Source organism: Ambystoma mexicanum, chromosome 10 (assembly GCF_040938575.1).
Source record: "Ambystoma mexicanum isolate Mex_15411 chromosome 10, UKY_AmexF1_1, whole genome shotgun sequence".
Classification (NCBI taxonomy): Eukaryota; Metazoa; Chordata; class Amphibia; order Caudata; family Ambystomatidae; genus Ambystoma; species Ambystoma mexicanum.
Genome location: NC_090932.1, coordinates 489246387 through 489262475, shown reverse-complemented (window position 1 = coordinate 489262475; position 16089 = coordinate 489246387).

Here is a 16089-nt window from a genome sequence, read left to right as displayed (position 1 = left end):
TCCCCCCACCCCTGGTCATGCCGTGTCTCCCTGCTGCTGCCCCCCACCCCCCGCTCATGCCCCGTGTCTCTATCCTGTTACCTCCACCCCTGGTCATGCCCTGTGTCTCCCTGGTGTTGCCTCCCATCGCCCGCTCATTCCCCGTGTCTCTCTCCTGTTACCACCCTCTCATGGCCCGTGTCTCTCTCCTGTTGTCCCCCACCCCCCAGTCATGCCCCATGTCTACATGCTGTTGCCCCCCACCACCCACTCATGCCCCGTGTCTCTCTCCTGTTACCACCCTCTCATGCCCCATGTCTCTCTCCTGTTGCCCCCCACCCCACAGTCATGCCCCATGTCTCCCTGCTGTTGCCCCCCACCACCCGCTCATGCCCTGTGTCTCTCTCCTGTTACCCCCCACCCCCGGTTATGCCCCATGTCTCCCTGCCTGCCGTTGCCCCCCAACCCCCGCTCATGCCCCGTGTCTCTCTCCGGTTGCCCCCCACCCCCTCTCATGCCCTGTGTCTCTCTCCTGTTACCCCCCACCCCCTCTCATGCCCCATGTCTCTCTCCTGTTACCCCCCACCCCCCTCTCATGCCCCGTGTCTCTCCCCTGTTCCCCCCCACCCCCTCTCATGCCCCGTATCTCCCTGCTGTTGCCCCCCACCCCCGCTCATGCCCCGTGTCTCTATCCTGTTCCCCCAACCCCCAGTCATGCCCCTTTTCTCCCTGCTGTTGCCCCTCAACCCCCGCTCATGCCCCGTGTCTCCCTGCTGTTGCCCCCCACCCCCGCTCATGCCCCGTGTCTCTCTCCTGTTGCCCCCCGCTCATGCCCCGTGTCTCTCTCCTGTTACCCCCACCCCCCTCTCATCTCTCATGCCCTGTGTCTCTCTCCTGTTGCCCCCCACCCCCCGGTCATGCCCCGTGTCTCCCTGCTGTTGCCCCCCACCCGCTACTCATGCCCCGTGTCTCTCTCCTGTTACCCCCACCCCCTTCTCATGCCCCGTTTCTCTCTCCTGTTGCCCCCCACCCACCGGTCATGCCCCGTGTCTCCCTGCTGTTGCCCCAACCCCCGATCATGCCCCGTGCCTCTCTCCTGTTACCCCCCGCTCATTCCCAGTGTCTCCCTGCTGTTGCCCCCCACCCCCTGCTCATGCCCCGTGTCTCTCTCCTGTTACCCCACCCCCCTCTCATGCCCTGTGTCTCTCTCCTGTTGCCCCCCACCACCCGGTCATGACCCGTGTCTCCCTGCTGTTGCCCCCCGCTCATTCCCTGTGTCTCTCTCCTGTTACCCCCCACCCCCTCTCATGCCCCATGTCTCTCTCCTGTTACCCCCCACCCCCCTCTCATGCCCCGTGTCTCTCCCCTGTTCCCCCCCACCCCCTCTCATGCCCCGTATCTCCCTGCTGTTGCCCCCCACCCCCGCTCATGCCCCGTGTCTCTATCCTGTTCCCCCAACCCCCAGTCATGCCCCTTTTCTCCCTGCTGTTGCCCCTCAACCCCCGCTCATGCCCCGTGTCTCCCTGCTGTTGCCCCCCACCCCCGCTCATGCCCCGTGTCTCTCTCCTGTTGCCCCCCGCTCATGCCCCGTGTCTCTCTCCTGTTACCCCCCCACACCCCTCTCAAGACCCGTATCTCTCTCCTGTTACCCCCACCCCCCTCTCATCTCTCATGCCCTGTGTCTCTCTCCTGTTGCCCCCCACCCCCCGGTCATGCCCCGTGTCTCCCTGCTGTTGCCCCCCACCCGCTACTCATGCCCCGTGTCTCTCTCCTGTTACCCCCACCCCCTTCTCATGCCCCGTTTCTCTCTCCTGTTGCCCCCCACCCACCGGTCATGCCCCGTGTCTCCCTGCTGTTGCCCCAACCCCCGATCATGCCCCGTGCCTCTCTCCTGTTACCCCCCGCTCATTCCCAGTGTCTCCCTGCTGTTGCCCCCCACCCCCTGCTCATGCCCCGTGTCTCTCTCCTGTTACCCCACCCCCCTCTCATGCCCTGTGTCTCTCTCCTGTTGCCCCCCACCACCCGGTCATGACCCGTGTCTCCCTGCTGTTGCCCCCCGCTCATTCCCTGTGTCTCTCTCCTGTTGCCCACCACCCCCCGTCATGCCTTGTGTCTCCCTGCTGTTGCCCCCCACCCCCCGCTCATGCCCTGTGTGTCTCTACTGTTCCCCCCACCCCCCCGGTAATGCTCTGTGTCTCCCTGCTGTTTCCCCTCACCCCCCGCTCATGGCCCGTGTCTCCCTGCTGTTGCCCCCCACCCCCTGCTCATGCCCCCGTGTCTCTCGCCTGTTGTCCCCTACCCCACTCTCATGCCCCATGTCTCTCTCCTGTTGCCGCCCACCCCCCGCTCATGCCCTGTGTCTCTCTCCTGTTGCCCCTGCCCCCAGCTCATGCCCCGTGTCTCTCTCCTGTTACCCCCACCCCCATCTCATGCCCCATGTCTCCCTGCTGTTGCCCCTCACCCTCCACTCATGCCCCGTGTCTCCCTGCTGTTGCCCCCCACCCCCGCTCATGCCCCGTGTCTCTCTCCAGTTACCCCCGACCCCCCTCTCATGCCCCGTGTCTCTCTCCTGTTGCCCCCCACCCCCTGGTCATGCCCTGTGTCTTCCTGCTGTTGCCCCCCTCGCCCCACTAATGCCCCGTGTCCCCCCCTGTTACCCCCCAACCCTCCGCTTATACCCCATGTCTCCAGGCTGTTGCCCCCCACCCCGGTCGTGCCCAGTGTCTCCCTGCTGTTGCCCCCAACCCCCCACTCATGCCACGTGTCTCCCTGCTGTTGCCCCCCACTCATGCCCCGGGTCTCTCTCCTGTTACCCCCCACCCCCTCTCATGCCACGTGTCTCCCTCGTGTTCCCCCCACCACCCGCTCATGCCCCATGTCTCCCTGCGGTTGCCACCCACCCCTCTCTCATGCCCCGTGTCTCTCTCGTGTTACCCCCCACCCCCCTCTCATGCCCCGTGTCTCTCTCCTTTTCCCCCCACCCCCGGTCATGCCCGTGTCTCCCTGCTGTTGCCCCCCAGCCCCGCTGATGCCCCGTGTCTCCCTGCTGTTGCCCCCCACCCCCTGCTCATGCCCCGTGTCTCTCTCCTGTTGCCCCCCACCCCCCGGGCCCTGTCTCTCCCTGCAGTTGCCCCCCACCCCCTGCTCATGCCCTGTGTCTCTCTCCTGTTCCCCCCACCCTCCGGTCATGCCCCGTGTCTCCCTGTTGTTGCCTCTCACCACCCGCTCATGCCCCATGTCTCTCTCCTGTTACCCCCCGACCCCACGCTCATGCCCCATGTCTCTCTCCTGTTACCCCCCACCGCCCTCTCATGCCCTGTGTCTCCCTGTTGTTGCACCCCTCCCTCCGCTCATGCCCCGTATCTCCCTGCTGTTGCCCCCCACCCCTGCTCATGCCCCATGTCTCTCTCCTGTTACCCCCATCCCCCTCTCATGCCACGTGTCTCTCTCCTGTTACTCCCCAACCCCCTCTCATGCCCCGTGTCTTCCTGCTGTTGCCCCTCACCCCCCGGTCATGCCCCATGTCTCCCTGCTGTTGCCCCCCACCCCCCGCTCATGCCCCATGTCTCACTGCTGTTGCCCCTCACCCCCCGCTCATTCCCCGTGTCTCTCTCCTTTTACCCCCCAACCCCTGCTCATGCCCCGTGTCTCCCTGCTGTTGCCCCTGAGCCCCTGGTCACGCCCCGTGTCTCCCTGCTGTTGCTCCCCACCCCCCACTCATGCCCCGTGTCTCCCTGCTGTTGCTCCCCCAACCCCCACTCATGCCCGTGTCTCTCTCCTGTTACCCCCTCACATGCCCCGTGTCTCCCTCGTGTTCCCCCCACCCTCAGCTCATGCCCCCTGTCTCCCTGCTGTTGTCCCCCACCCCCCTCTCCTGCCCCGTGTCTCTCTCCTGTTACCCCCACCCCCCTCTCATGCCCCGTGTCTCTCTCCTGTTGCCCCCCACCCCTTGTCATGCCTCGTGTCTCCCTGCTGTTGCCCCCCACCCCCCGCTCATGCCCCGTGTCTCACTCCTCTTACCCCCAACCCCCGGTCATGCCCCTTGTCTCCCTGTTGTTGCCGCCCACCCCCGCTCATGCCCCGTGTCTCTCTCCTGTTGCCCCCCACTCCCCCAGTCATGCCCTGTGTCTCTCTCCTGTTACCCCCCACCCCCGGTCATGCCCCATGTCTCCCTGCTGTTGCCCCCCACACACTGCTCATGACCCGTGTCTCTCTCTTGTTCCACCCACCCCCCACTCATGTCTCGTGTCTCCTCTGCTCCCCCCCACCCCCACTCATGCCCCGTGTCTCCCTCCTGTTGCCCCACACCCCCCGCTCATGCCCCGTGTCTCTCTCCTGTTAACCCCCATCCCCCTCTCATGCCCGTGTCTCTCTCCTGTTACCCCCACCGCCCTCTCATGCCCCGTGTCTCTCCTGTTACCTGTTAAGACGGATTTCTGAACTCTGTCCTGGTGGCGCAGAAGTTCAGAAGGCCAACCTAATTACTTGGAACAGGGTAACCTCTGGACAAGCCAGACCAATCAAGGTAGCGATCGCGGCGGTCAAGACTAGGTCTCAAGAGGGGTGAGGGTGACTGAAAGCCCGCAATGAGCACACAAAGCAAGAGCGCTTACAAACTACTCCAAACAGTTGTTATATCAAAAATAGATACACATTTATTTTAAGGCCTTTAAAACAATGACCGTAGCGAGAAAATCACAATATCACAATATTAAACCAACACATACCATATCAACACAATATATATACAAATACACAGTCGCAAGCGTTTAAAGCACGAAATATGTAGTCCACCTGAAAGGAAAGGAAAACAGGCAGTGCGATAATGCTTTAGACTCAGTTCGCCTTCAGAGGCACCTAACTAGATGGAAGTCCGAGCCCTGCGAAGAGTGGAGCCTTGTGCTCAAAGTACCTGCCACGCCGGTGCCAACGGGCAAAAGGGGAAGCTCTTCGTAGGAAGTCAGGCAGTTCGGGTTAGTGCACAGCAGAAGGAGAGCAGGTTCCGCAACTCAAGCGCAGCCTCCACAGCGGGCAGAAGCAGAGCGCGAGTACGGCCAAAAGGGTGCTGTTTTTACACAGCAGGGAAAAGCAATGGGATACTGCAGGAGGGCGACCAGATCCTAGCTAAACTACTCACCGGTCCCCGAAGCAAGCAGACCCAGGCTTCTCCACGTTAGATTCAGCAGCTGGCAGGTTCAGAAGAGCAGGGAACGCCACGTAGTCGTGTAGAGCAAAAAGACGTCCCAATCGACGAAACCAGCACAGTTTTGTTGCCGCAGCAGGACAACGGAGCGGCCGTGTGTATTCAAGCCAAATGTACACTCCTCCCTTCAGACTTGGGAACGCCAAGTGTACGAAGCGTGGGAGAGTGACAAGGACTCGAAATACAACACAACCTGGCGGCAGTTACAGAGCAGGACTCCCTTGTAAGCTGGTCAGTCAACTGGATGGCCCAGAGACACTTCCGAAGGCTTACTTGGCAGGAGAGGATGAAGTCGCCGGGAATAGCTGTTCCTGCTATTCCAAAGGTCGAAGCACCAGTACAGGCTCCTTTCCAAGGAGGAAAGGGTTTCACAGGACGACAGCAGTGCAAAGGAGGGTTCCTTCAGCGGGTCACCAGCGATTCCTCGGTCCAGCCTCGTGGTTGCAGGATACTTGGCTCCTGTATTCCTTCGTTCGTGAGAACTCAGGAGATCGACAAGGTAGTGGTGTTTCCAGCCCCCTCTTATCCACGGTTCCCTTCGCGCCAAAACGGAGGGGAGCCAATGGGAGATCCGCTCATCAACACACACACCATACGTGGACCAATCACGGACCACGGTGGTCCCAGGCATTCACACCACCCCAGACTCTCTGGCACCCAGGATGTGTATTGGGACCAGACATCCCAGCCCACACCCTGGAGGCACACAAACGACATGTAGAAGCCCGCGAAAGCAACCACGTTTCGCGGGAAAGTACATGCCCAAATAAGGAAGGCCCCGGGTCGCCCGACCTGGGGAAGGTGAAGGGAGCAAGACGGTCAGTGGACAAGACAAAGGAGCCTCGTGGTCTGGCCATTTTGGGAGCCAGGCCACCATTTTGGGTTCAGTGCGAAAAACGTGCTCAGAACGCCAAAAGGAGCTCAAAATAAACAAAACGATCGCTGCCACCATTCGAGTCCCTGAATGACTTGCACCGATCAAATACCATCCTAAAAGAGTATCTAGGGTCTGTAGAAGGCTAGAGACCCAAGAGAGCTGTAACTTAGCTTACAGTGCCCTCTTGTGTCGTGTTGCACTAAAATGGCGACACGATTAAAGAAACTACGGGAAACCACGTTCCCCGGTACTGACTGTCTTAAGGGCATGTCAGTTTCCCCATAAGAAAAGGAGCGAAAGCCCAGAGAAGTGCGGCAGAAGGCTGTACTTCTCTGGCAAAGTCAAGAACAAGGTTAAAAACAATAGCAAAAAGTTTAGGGGTTGCCACATGGAAGGAAAATTCCCTACAATTACGAAATCTTTCCTAACACTCGCCCCTCCCAGACTATGGACAGGGGGAACTAATCCACCCCTGGATGAGTCTCTTGTTCAGGTCGGTTAAACATTCTGGACAACCCATCAGCATTGCTATGTTGGACACCTGGCCTATGCTCAATAGTGAAGTCGAAGCCTTGTAGACTTATGGACCACCTAAGCAACTTTGGATTCTCCCCCTTCATGTTCATTAGCCACTTTAACGGCTTATGGTCAGTCTGCACAGTGAAGTGGGTCCCATAGAGGTAGGGCCTCAGCTTCCTTAGGGCCCACACAACAGAGAAACATTCTTTCTCTACCGTGGACCATCTGAGCTCTCTGTCCTTAAGCTGGCGACTAATAAAACCGATAGGGTGTTCCTTACCCTTCTCATCTACTTGTGATAGTACAGCTCCTATCCCAGTGTCAGAGGCATCCATCTGCACGATAAAAGGTCTTTGATAATCAGGGGCCCTGAGCACAGGGGCCTGGCACAAGGAGTCTTTTAAGCCATTGAAGGCCTTCTCACACTCGTCAGTCCAAGTTACCTTCTTGGGTTTCTTCGGAGTTGTGAGGGCAGTCAGAGGAGCAGCTATGGTGCCATAGTCTGCCACAAAATTGCGGTAATACCCCGTGAGTCCTAAAAAGGCTCTCACTTGGGTTTGCGTAGTGGGGGTAGGCCAGTCTTGTACTGCTTGTACCTTACTGGATAGAGGCTGTCTCCTCCCTCCAACTACTTCATGTCCAAGGTAAACCACTGAGCCTTGTCCATTTTGGTGAGGGGCCACTCGGACACCCTCAAAAGAGCTAACTGAAGGACTGCTTGGGAACAGGTCGGGGAGAGGTTCAGACTCCTCTTCCTCAACATCTGAAGCCAGTAGCAGTGCTGCGATTTCGACGCTTGGGCCGAAAGCCTTCAGCCTATTCATGTGAAACACTTTGGGAGCCTGTCCAGGCCTTCCAAGGTCCACTGAATAGTTAACCTCACCCAGGGGCTCCACCATTGGGTAAGGGCCTGACCATTTGTCCTGTAAAGCTCGAGGCCTTATGAGATTCATGATCAGGACTTGCTGACCAAGTGTAAAGTTGATGAGGGAAGCTTTCTGGTCGTACCAATGTTTCACCAGCGCTTGCCCTGCCTTCAATTTATCACTAGTCAAGCCCATCAGAAGTACCATCCGTTTTCTGAGCCCTAGCACATAATCAACTACATTGGTAGTAACAGGGGGAGTGGGCATCCCCCATCCCTCCTTGACGATGGCTAAGGGTCCCCGTACGGGATGACCGAACAGAAGTTCGAAGGGGCTGAAGCCAACACCCTCCTGTGGTACCTCTCGGTAGGCAAACAGTAAGCATGAAACAAGAAGATCCCATTTTCTTCTCTGAGGCTCCTCCAGAGCCCCAAACATGCTCGTTAACGTCCTGTTGAAACGCCCCCCCAGACCATCGGTCTGGGGGCGGTATGCAGAAGAGAACCTGTAGGTGACCCCACATTCTTTCCACATAGCCTGCCTATACTTCGACATAAAGTTGCTGCCATGATCCGACACAACTTCTTTAGGGAAGCCAACCCTAGTAAATCTGCCGAGTAAAGCTTCTGCAACTGGCTTGGCAGTTACAGTTGTAAATGGGACGGCCTCAGGATACCTGGTTGCATGGTCGACCAGCACCAGGATAAACCTATTGCCTGAGGATGTTTGCGGGTCAAGGGGACCAACCATGTCGATCCCTACCCTTTCAAATGGTACCCCCACAACTGGGAGCGGTACCAACGGAGCTTGGATTGTCGCGCCAACCTTACCAGACAACTGGCAGGAGGCACAACTCCTGCAGTGACTTTCTACTTGCACCCCCATCTTGGGCCAGTAGAAGTGCATGGATAACCTTTGCTTGGTCCTCTTCATACCAAGGTGACCAGCAAGGGGAACTTCATGCGCCAACTGCAGGAGGAAGGGCCTAACAGCAAGGGGAACCACCAACCTCCTATGGTCTCCTTCTGTAGACTCTGTGGGCTCACTATACAGGAGTCCACCTTCCCAATAAATCCTATGCTTCCCAGGAGGCTCACCCTCAAGCTGGGAGCAGGCCTGTCTCCTTAGGCCTTCACGTTGGCCTTTACTGAATTCGTCCCTATCAGGACCTCCTTCAACTAACAAGTCTTTTAGTTCAGGATGATCGTTGGGGTCGAATACTTCAGGCATCGCCACCTCCTCGTCAGGCCCGGGCGATTGACCAACTTCCTCCACCGCAGTGGTAGGCGAGCTCGGGGGAACATTCTCTTTCCCTCGTCTTGACTTGTAGACTCCTTTCGCCTTGGGTTTCCCCTTCGGCTGGGGCGGCGTATTGGACTTGGCCAATGCTGCCCGTGCTTGAGACCGTGTGTAGGGTCTTTCGGCAGTGTCTCCTACGAGCCCCAAAGCTCTGAGATCATTGCCCAACAAGACCTTTCCCGGGCCGTTTCTCTGAATGCTCACTGGAATCCTGACTGCTGTACCATTTAAAGTAAGATTTACAGGGATCACGGGAAACATACGGAGGGGGCCGTCAGCCAACTTAGTGGGCATCAGAGTAGCTCTGGCAACTTCCTCTGAGTCTACCAAGGTAGAATCCACTACAGTGCGACTGCACCCACTATCCCTAAGAGCTGGAGTATCCACTCCATTGATCAGCACACTGTCTTTAAAGTAGTGCTTGGTATTATCCGGAATCCTAGCATAAGCCTCTGCGACTTTAGGCTCCCAGGAACCCAGGGACACTAAAACTACCTCAGCCTCTATTCCGCTGGGAAATGAGTCTGAGGAGAAGGATGCTCCTGTAATCTCTTCTTCCTCGTAGGAGGAGAAGGCCAGATTAGCGGAGTGGACCCCCAAAGGTCTAACCTTACAACGGGGATCCCCCTTCACATGGTCAGTTGCTCCACAAGAAAAACAAGCCCCATTGGGTCTGTTTACGTAGGGAGGCTTATTGTAACCAGAGTTCTGTTTCGGAGGCGAACCTCCACTACCCTGTGAGTTCTCTTGTGTCTTACCCTTGTTTTTCTTTTTGTGGCCCTTATGGGAAGAAGATTTAGCAGATTCCCCACCCTCCATATCTTTGGACTTTTTCCCTTCCTCCTGCTTACCAGGATGAGTTTTGTCCTTATGGGACACTCGATGTGACACCCATAAGTCTGCTGCAATGGCCAGCTTCTTAGGATCTATCTCCTTCGAATCGGCCAAATGCTGCTTAAGCTCCGGGGAAGAAGAAGCAAAAATATGTTCCAGCATGACAAGATTTATCATGCCTTCGAAGGTAGAAACCTTATAACCTTCGACCCAGCCAGTTAAGTTTTTCAAAGATTCAGCGACATAAGATACCCAAGTACCACCTTCCTTTTTCTTATACTCTCGAAAACGCTTTAAATATTGGGCCGGAGTCTTCCCAAACTTTAAAATGAGAGTTTGCTTTAACATTGCGAAATCAGCCCGCTCAGCCTTCGACATTTCCATAATGGCACTGCAGCCAGAATGGGGCAGTCTACTGAGCAACCACGCAATCTTATCAGCATTGTCAACTTCCTGGACCTCGCATGCATACTCAAACGCATTCAGCCAGTCCATAATGTCATTCCTCTCTTCATACAAACTGAGCAGATCTTTTGGAAACCGTGGATGAGAGGAAGCCCCAGACCCATGTCTAGGACCCTTGGATCCATTTGCAACCTGAAGCTTGGCCAGTTCCAACTGGTGATCCCTGTCTTTCTGTTTTTCTGCCTGTTCGATTTTTAGTTTGGCTATGCTGAATTCAAGCTCCTGCTGCCTAAACCGCAGCTCTTGCTTCTTGAATTCAAGCATAGCCTCCCCATCAACACTGGCAGAGGAAACATTAGACATTACATCCTCCCTGTCCTCGTGGTCGCGATGGATCAGTGCAGCGGCAGAACCGTCGGTTCTACCAGTGAGAGCAGCCCCACCACCTTCTGCACTGTCCTCGGAAGTTATAGCGTCAAGCTGCGCTTCTTGCCACGCCACGATTCTCTGGATCATTTCCAATTTTGTGCCTTGAGAGGAAACACCTCTCTCCGCACACATCTTTTTCAGCGTTTCTGAATTGGAAGCATTTAAAGTTAACAAGGTATTTGCTTCCATACTGTTTGATAGGACTATGGCCTTTTTAAAGTTATATTACAACAATTCACTACGTGTACTGTTTGGAATAACCTGAAATGCCTTAGTTCGAGCGCAACACTGGATACCTTCAGTCGTATCCCACCGCTGTACACCAATTTGTTAAGACGGATTTCTGAACTCTGTCCTGGTGGCGCAGAAGTTCAGAAGGCCAACCTAATTACTTGGAACAGGGTAACCTCTGGACAAGCCAGACCAATCAAGGTAGCGATCGCGGCGGTCAAGACTAGGTCTCAAGAGGGGTGAGGGTGACTGAAAGCCCGCAATGAGCACACAAAGCAAGAGCGCTTACAAACTACTCCAAACAGTTGTTATATCAAAAATAGATACACATTTATTTTAAGGCCTTTAAAACAATGACCGTAGCGAGAAAATCACAATATCACAATATTAAACCAACACATACCATATCAACACAATATATATACAAATACACAGTCGCAAGCGTTTAAAGCACGAAATATGTAGTCCACCTGAAAGGAAAGGAAAACAGGCAGTGCGATAATGCTTTAGACTCAGTTCGCCTTCAGAGGCACCTAACTAGATGGAAGTCCGAGCCCTGCGAAGAGTGGAGCCTTGTGCTCAAAGTACCTGCCACGCCGGTGCCAACGGGCAAAAGGGGAAGCTCTTAGTAGGAAGTCAGGCAGTTCGGCTTAGTGCACAGCAGAAGGAGAGCAGGTTCCGCAACTCAAGCGCAGCCTCCACAGCGGGCAGAAGCAGAGCGCAAGTACGGCCAAAAGGGTGCTTTTTTTACACAGCAGGGAAAAGCAATGGGATACTGCAGGAGGGCGACCAGATCCTAGCTAAACTACTCACCGGTCCCCGAAGCAAGCAGACCCAGGCTTCTCCACGTTAGATTCAGCAGCTGGCAGGTTCAGAAGAGCAGGGAACGCCTCGTAGTCGTGTAGAGCAAAAAGACGTCCCAATCGACGAAACCAGCACAGTTTTGTTGCCGCAGCAGGACAACGGAGCGGCCGTGTGTATTCAAGCCAAATGTACACTCCTCCCTTCAGACTTGGGAACGCCAAGTGTACGAAGCGTGGGAGAGTGACAAGGACTCGAAATACAACACAACCTGGCGGCAGTTACAGAGCAGGACTCCCTTGTAAGCTGGTCAGTCAACTGGATGGCCCAGAGACACTTCCGAAGGCTTACTTGGCAGGAGAGGATGAAGTCGCCGGGAATAGCTGTTCCTGCTATTCCAAAGGTCGAAGCACCAGTACAGGCCTTCTGGTTCGATCCAAGGAGGAAAGGGTTTCACAGGACGACAGCAGTGCAAAGGAGGGTTCCTTCAGCGGGTCACCAGCGATTCCTCGGTCCAGCCTCGTGGTTGCAGGATACTTGGCTCCTGTATTCCTTCGTTCGTGAGAACTCAGGAGATCGACAAGGTAGTGGTGTTTCCAGCCCCCTCTTATCCACGGTTCCCTTCGCGCCAAAACGGAGGGGAGCCAATGGGAGATCCGCTCATCAACACACACACCATACGTGGACCAATCACGGACCACGGTGGTCCCAGGCATTCACACCACCCCAGACTCTCTGGCACCCAGGATGTGTATGGGACCAGACATCCCAGCCCACACCCTGGAGGCACACAAACGACATGTAGAAGCCCGCGAAAGCAACCACGTTTCGCGGGAAAGTACATGCCCAAATAAGGAAGGCCCCGGGTCGCCCGACCTGGGGAAGGTGAAGGGAGCAAGACGGTCAGTGGACAAGACAAAGGAGCCTCGTGGTCTGGCCATTTTGGGAGCCAGGCCACCATTTTGGGTTCAGTGCGAAAAACGTGCTCAGAACGCCAAAAGGAGCTCAAAATAAACAAAACGATTGCTGCCACCATTCGAGTCCCTGAATGACTTGCACCGATCAAATACCATCCTAAAAAGAGTATCTAGGGTCTGTAGAAGGCTAGAGACCCAAGAGAGCTGTAACTTAGCTTACAGTGCCCTCTTGTGTCGTGTTGCACTAAAATGGCGACACGATTAAAGAAACTACGGGAAACCACGTTCCCCGGTACTGACTGTCTTAAGGGCATGTCAGTTTCCCCATAAGAAAAGGAGCGAAAGCCCAGAGAAGTGCGGCAGAAGGCTGTACTTCTCTGGCAAAGTCAAGAACAAAGGTTAAAAACAATAGCAAAAAGTTTAGGGGTTGCCACATGGAAGGAAAATTCCCTACAATTACGAAATCTTTCCTAACATTACCCCCACCCCTTCTCATTCCCCGTGTCTCTCTCCTGTTGCCCCCCATCCCCCGGTCATGCCCCATGTCTCTGTGCTGTTGCCCCCCACCCCCCGCTCATTCCCTGTGTCTCTCCCCTGTTACCCCCACCCCCGCTCATGCCCATGTCTCCCTGGTGTTGCCCCTACCCCCGGTCATGCCCTGTGTCTCCCTGCTTTTGCCCCCCACCCCCCGGTCATGCCCCGTGTCTCCCTCGTGTTCCCCGCACCCCCCGCTCATGACCCGTGTCTTCCTGCTGTTGCCCCCCACCCCTTCTAATGCCCCGTGTCTCTCTCCTGTTACCCCCAACCACTCTCATGCCCCGTGTCTCTCTCCTGTTTCCCCCACCCCCGCTCATGCCCCGTGTCTCCCTCCTGTTGCCCCCCACCCCCGCTCATGCACCGTGTCTCTATCCTATTGCCCCCAACCCCCCGGTCATGCCCCATGTCTCAATGCTGTTGCCCCCCACACACCGCTCATGCCCTGTGTCTCTCTCCTGTTACCCCCCACCCCCGGTCATGCCCCGTGTCTCCCTACTGTTGCCCCCCACACTCCGCTCATGCTTCGTGTCTCTCTCCTGTTACCCCACCCCCCTCTCATGCCTCGTGTCTCTCTTCTGTTGCCCCCCACTCCACAGTCATGCCCCATGTCTCCCTGCTGTTGCCCCCCACACCCCGCTCATGCCCTGTGTCTCTCTCCTGTTACCCCCCACCCCCGGTCATGCCCCGTGTCTCCCTACTGTTGCCCCCCACACTCCGCCCATGCCCCGTGTCTCTCTCCTGTTACCCCCATCCCCCTCTCATGCCCCGTGTCTCTCTTCTGTTGCCCCCCACTCCCCAGTCATGCCCCATGACTCCCTGCTGTTGCCCCCCACACCCCGCCTCATGCCCCATGTCTCCCTCGTGTTCACCCTTTCGCCCGCTCATGCCCTGTGTCTTCCTGCTGTTGCCACCCACCCCCTCTCATGCCCCGTGTCTCTTTCCTGTTACCCCCCAGCCCGATCTCATGCCCTGTGTCTCTCTCCTGTTCCCCCCACCCCCCGTCATGCCCCGTGTCTCCCTGCTGTTGCCCCCCACCCACGCTCATGCCCCGTGTCTCATTCCTGTTCCCCCCAACCCCCCGCTCATGCCCCGTGTCTCAATGTTGTTGCCCCTCACCCCTCGGTCATGCCCCGTGTCTCCCTGCTGTTGCCCCCCACCCTCCCCTCATGCCCTGTATCTCTCTCCTGTTACCCCCAGCCCCCTCTCATGCACTGTGTCTCTCTCCTGTTCCCCCGACCCCTGTCATGCCCCGTGTCTCCCTGCTGTTGCCCCCCACCCATGCTCATGCCCCGTGTCTCATTCCTGTTCCCCCACCCCTGCTCATGCCCCGTGTCTCTCTCCTATTGACCCCTCACCCCCCGGTCATGCCCCGTGTCTCAATGTTGTTGCCCCTCACCCCCGCTCATGCGCGTGTCTCTCTCCTGTTACCCCCCACCCCCGGTCATGCCCCGTGTCTCCCTGCTGTTGCCCCCCACCCTCCGCTCATGCCCCGTGTCTCTCTCCTGTACCCCCCACCGCCTTCTCATGCCCCGTGTCTCTCCTGTTACCCCCACCCCCTCTCATTCCCTGTGTCTCTCTCCTGTTGCCACCCATCCACCGGTCATGCCCCATGTCTCCCTGCTATTGCCCCCCACCCCCCACTCATTCCCTGTGCCTCTCCCCTGTTACCCCCCACCCCCGCTCATGCCCATGTCTCCCTGGTGTTGCCCCCCACCCCCGGTCATGCCCCGTGTCTCCCTGCTGTTGCCCCCCACCCCCTGGTCATGCCCCTTGTCTCCCTCGTGTTCCCCGCACCCCCGCTCATGACCCGTGTCTTCCTGCTGTTGCCCCCCACCCCCTCTAATGCCCCGTGTCTCTCTCCTGTTACCCCCCAACCCCTCTCATGCCCCGTGTCTCTCTCCTGTTCCCCCCACCCCCGCTCATGCCCCGTGTCTCCCTCCTGTTGCCCCCCACCCACCACTCATGCCACGTGTCTCCCTGCTGTTGCCCCCTACTCATGCCCCGGGTCTCTCTCCTGTTACCCCCCACCCCCTCTCATGCCCTGTGCCTCTCTCCTGTTGCCCCCACCCCACGCTCATGCCCCGTGTCTCTCTCCTGTTACCCACCACTGCCCTCTCATGCCCCGTGTCTCCCTGTTGTTGCCCCCCACCCTCCGCTCATGCCCCGTATCTCCCTGCTGTTGCCCCCCACCCCCTGCTCATGCCCCATGTCTCTCTCCTGTTACCCCATCCCCCTCCCATGCCCCGTGTCTCTCTCCTGTTACCCCCCAACCCCCGCTCATGCCCCGTGTCTCACTGCTGTTACCCCCCACCCCCCGCTCATGCCCCGTGTCTCTCTCCTGTTACCCCCCAACCTCCTCTCATGCCCCGTGTCTTCCTGCTGTTGCCCCTCACCCCCCGGTCATGCCCCATGTCTCCCTGCTGTTGCCCCCTACCCCCCACTCATGCCCCATGTCACCCTGCTGTTGCTCCCCCACCCCCCACTCATGCCCCGTGTCTCTCTCCTGTTACCCCACTCACATGCCCCGTGTCTCCCTCGTGTTCCCCCACCCCCCGCTCATGCCCCCTGTCTCCCTGCTGTTGTCCCCCACCCCCCTCTCCTGCCCCGTGTCTCTCTCCTGTTACCCCCACCCCCTCTCATGCCCCACGTCTCTCTCCTGTTGCCCCCCACCCCTTGTCATGCCTCGTGTCTCCCTGCTGTTGCCCCCCCCCGCTCATGCCCCGTGTCTCTCTCCTCTTACCCCCAACCCCCGGTCATGCCCCTTGTCTCCCTGTTGTTGCCGCCCACCTCCACTCATGCCCCGTGTCTCTCTCCTGTTGCCCCCCACTCCCCCAGTCATGCCCTGTGTCTCTCTCCTGTTACCCCCTCCCCCGGTCATGCCCCATGTCTCCCTGCTGTTGCCCCCCACACACTGCTCATGACCCGTGTCTCTCTCTTGTTCCACCCACCCCCCACTCATGTCTCGTGTCTCCCCTGTTCCCCCCCACCCCCGCTCATGCCCTGTGTCTCCCTGCTGTTGCCCCCCCACCCCCCGCTCATGCCCCGTGTCTCTCTCCTGTTCCCCCCACAACCCCGGCCCCCGGTCATGCCCCGTGTCTCCCTGCTGTTGCCCCTCACCCCCTAGTCATGCCCCGTGTCTCCCTGCTGTTGCCCCCCACTCCCCTGCTCATGCTCCGTGTCTCTCTACTGCTA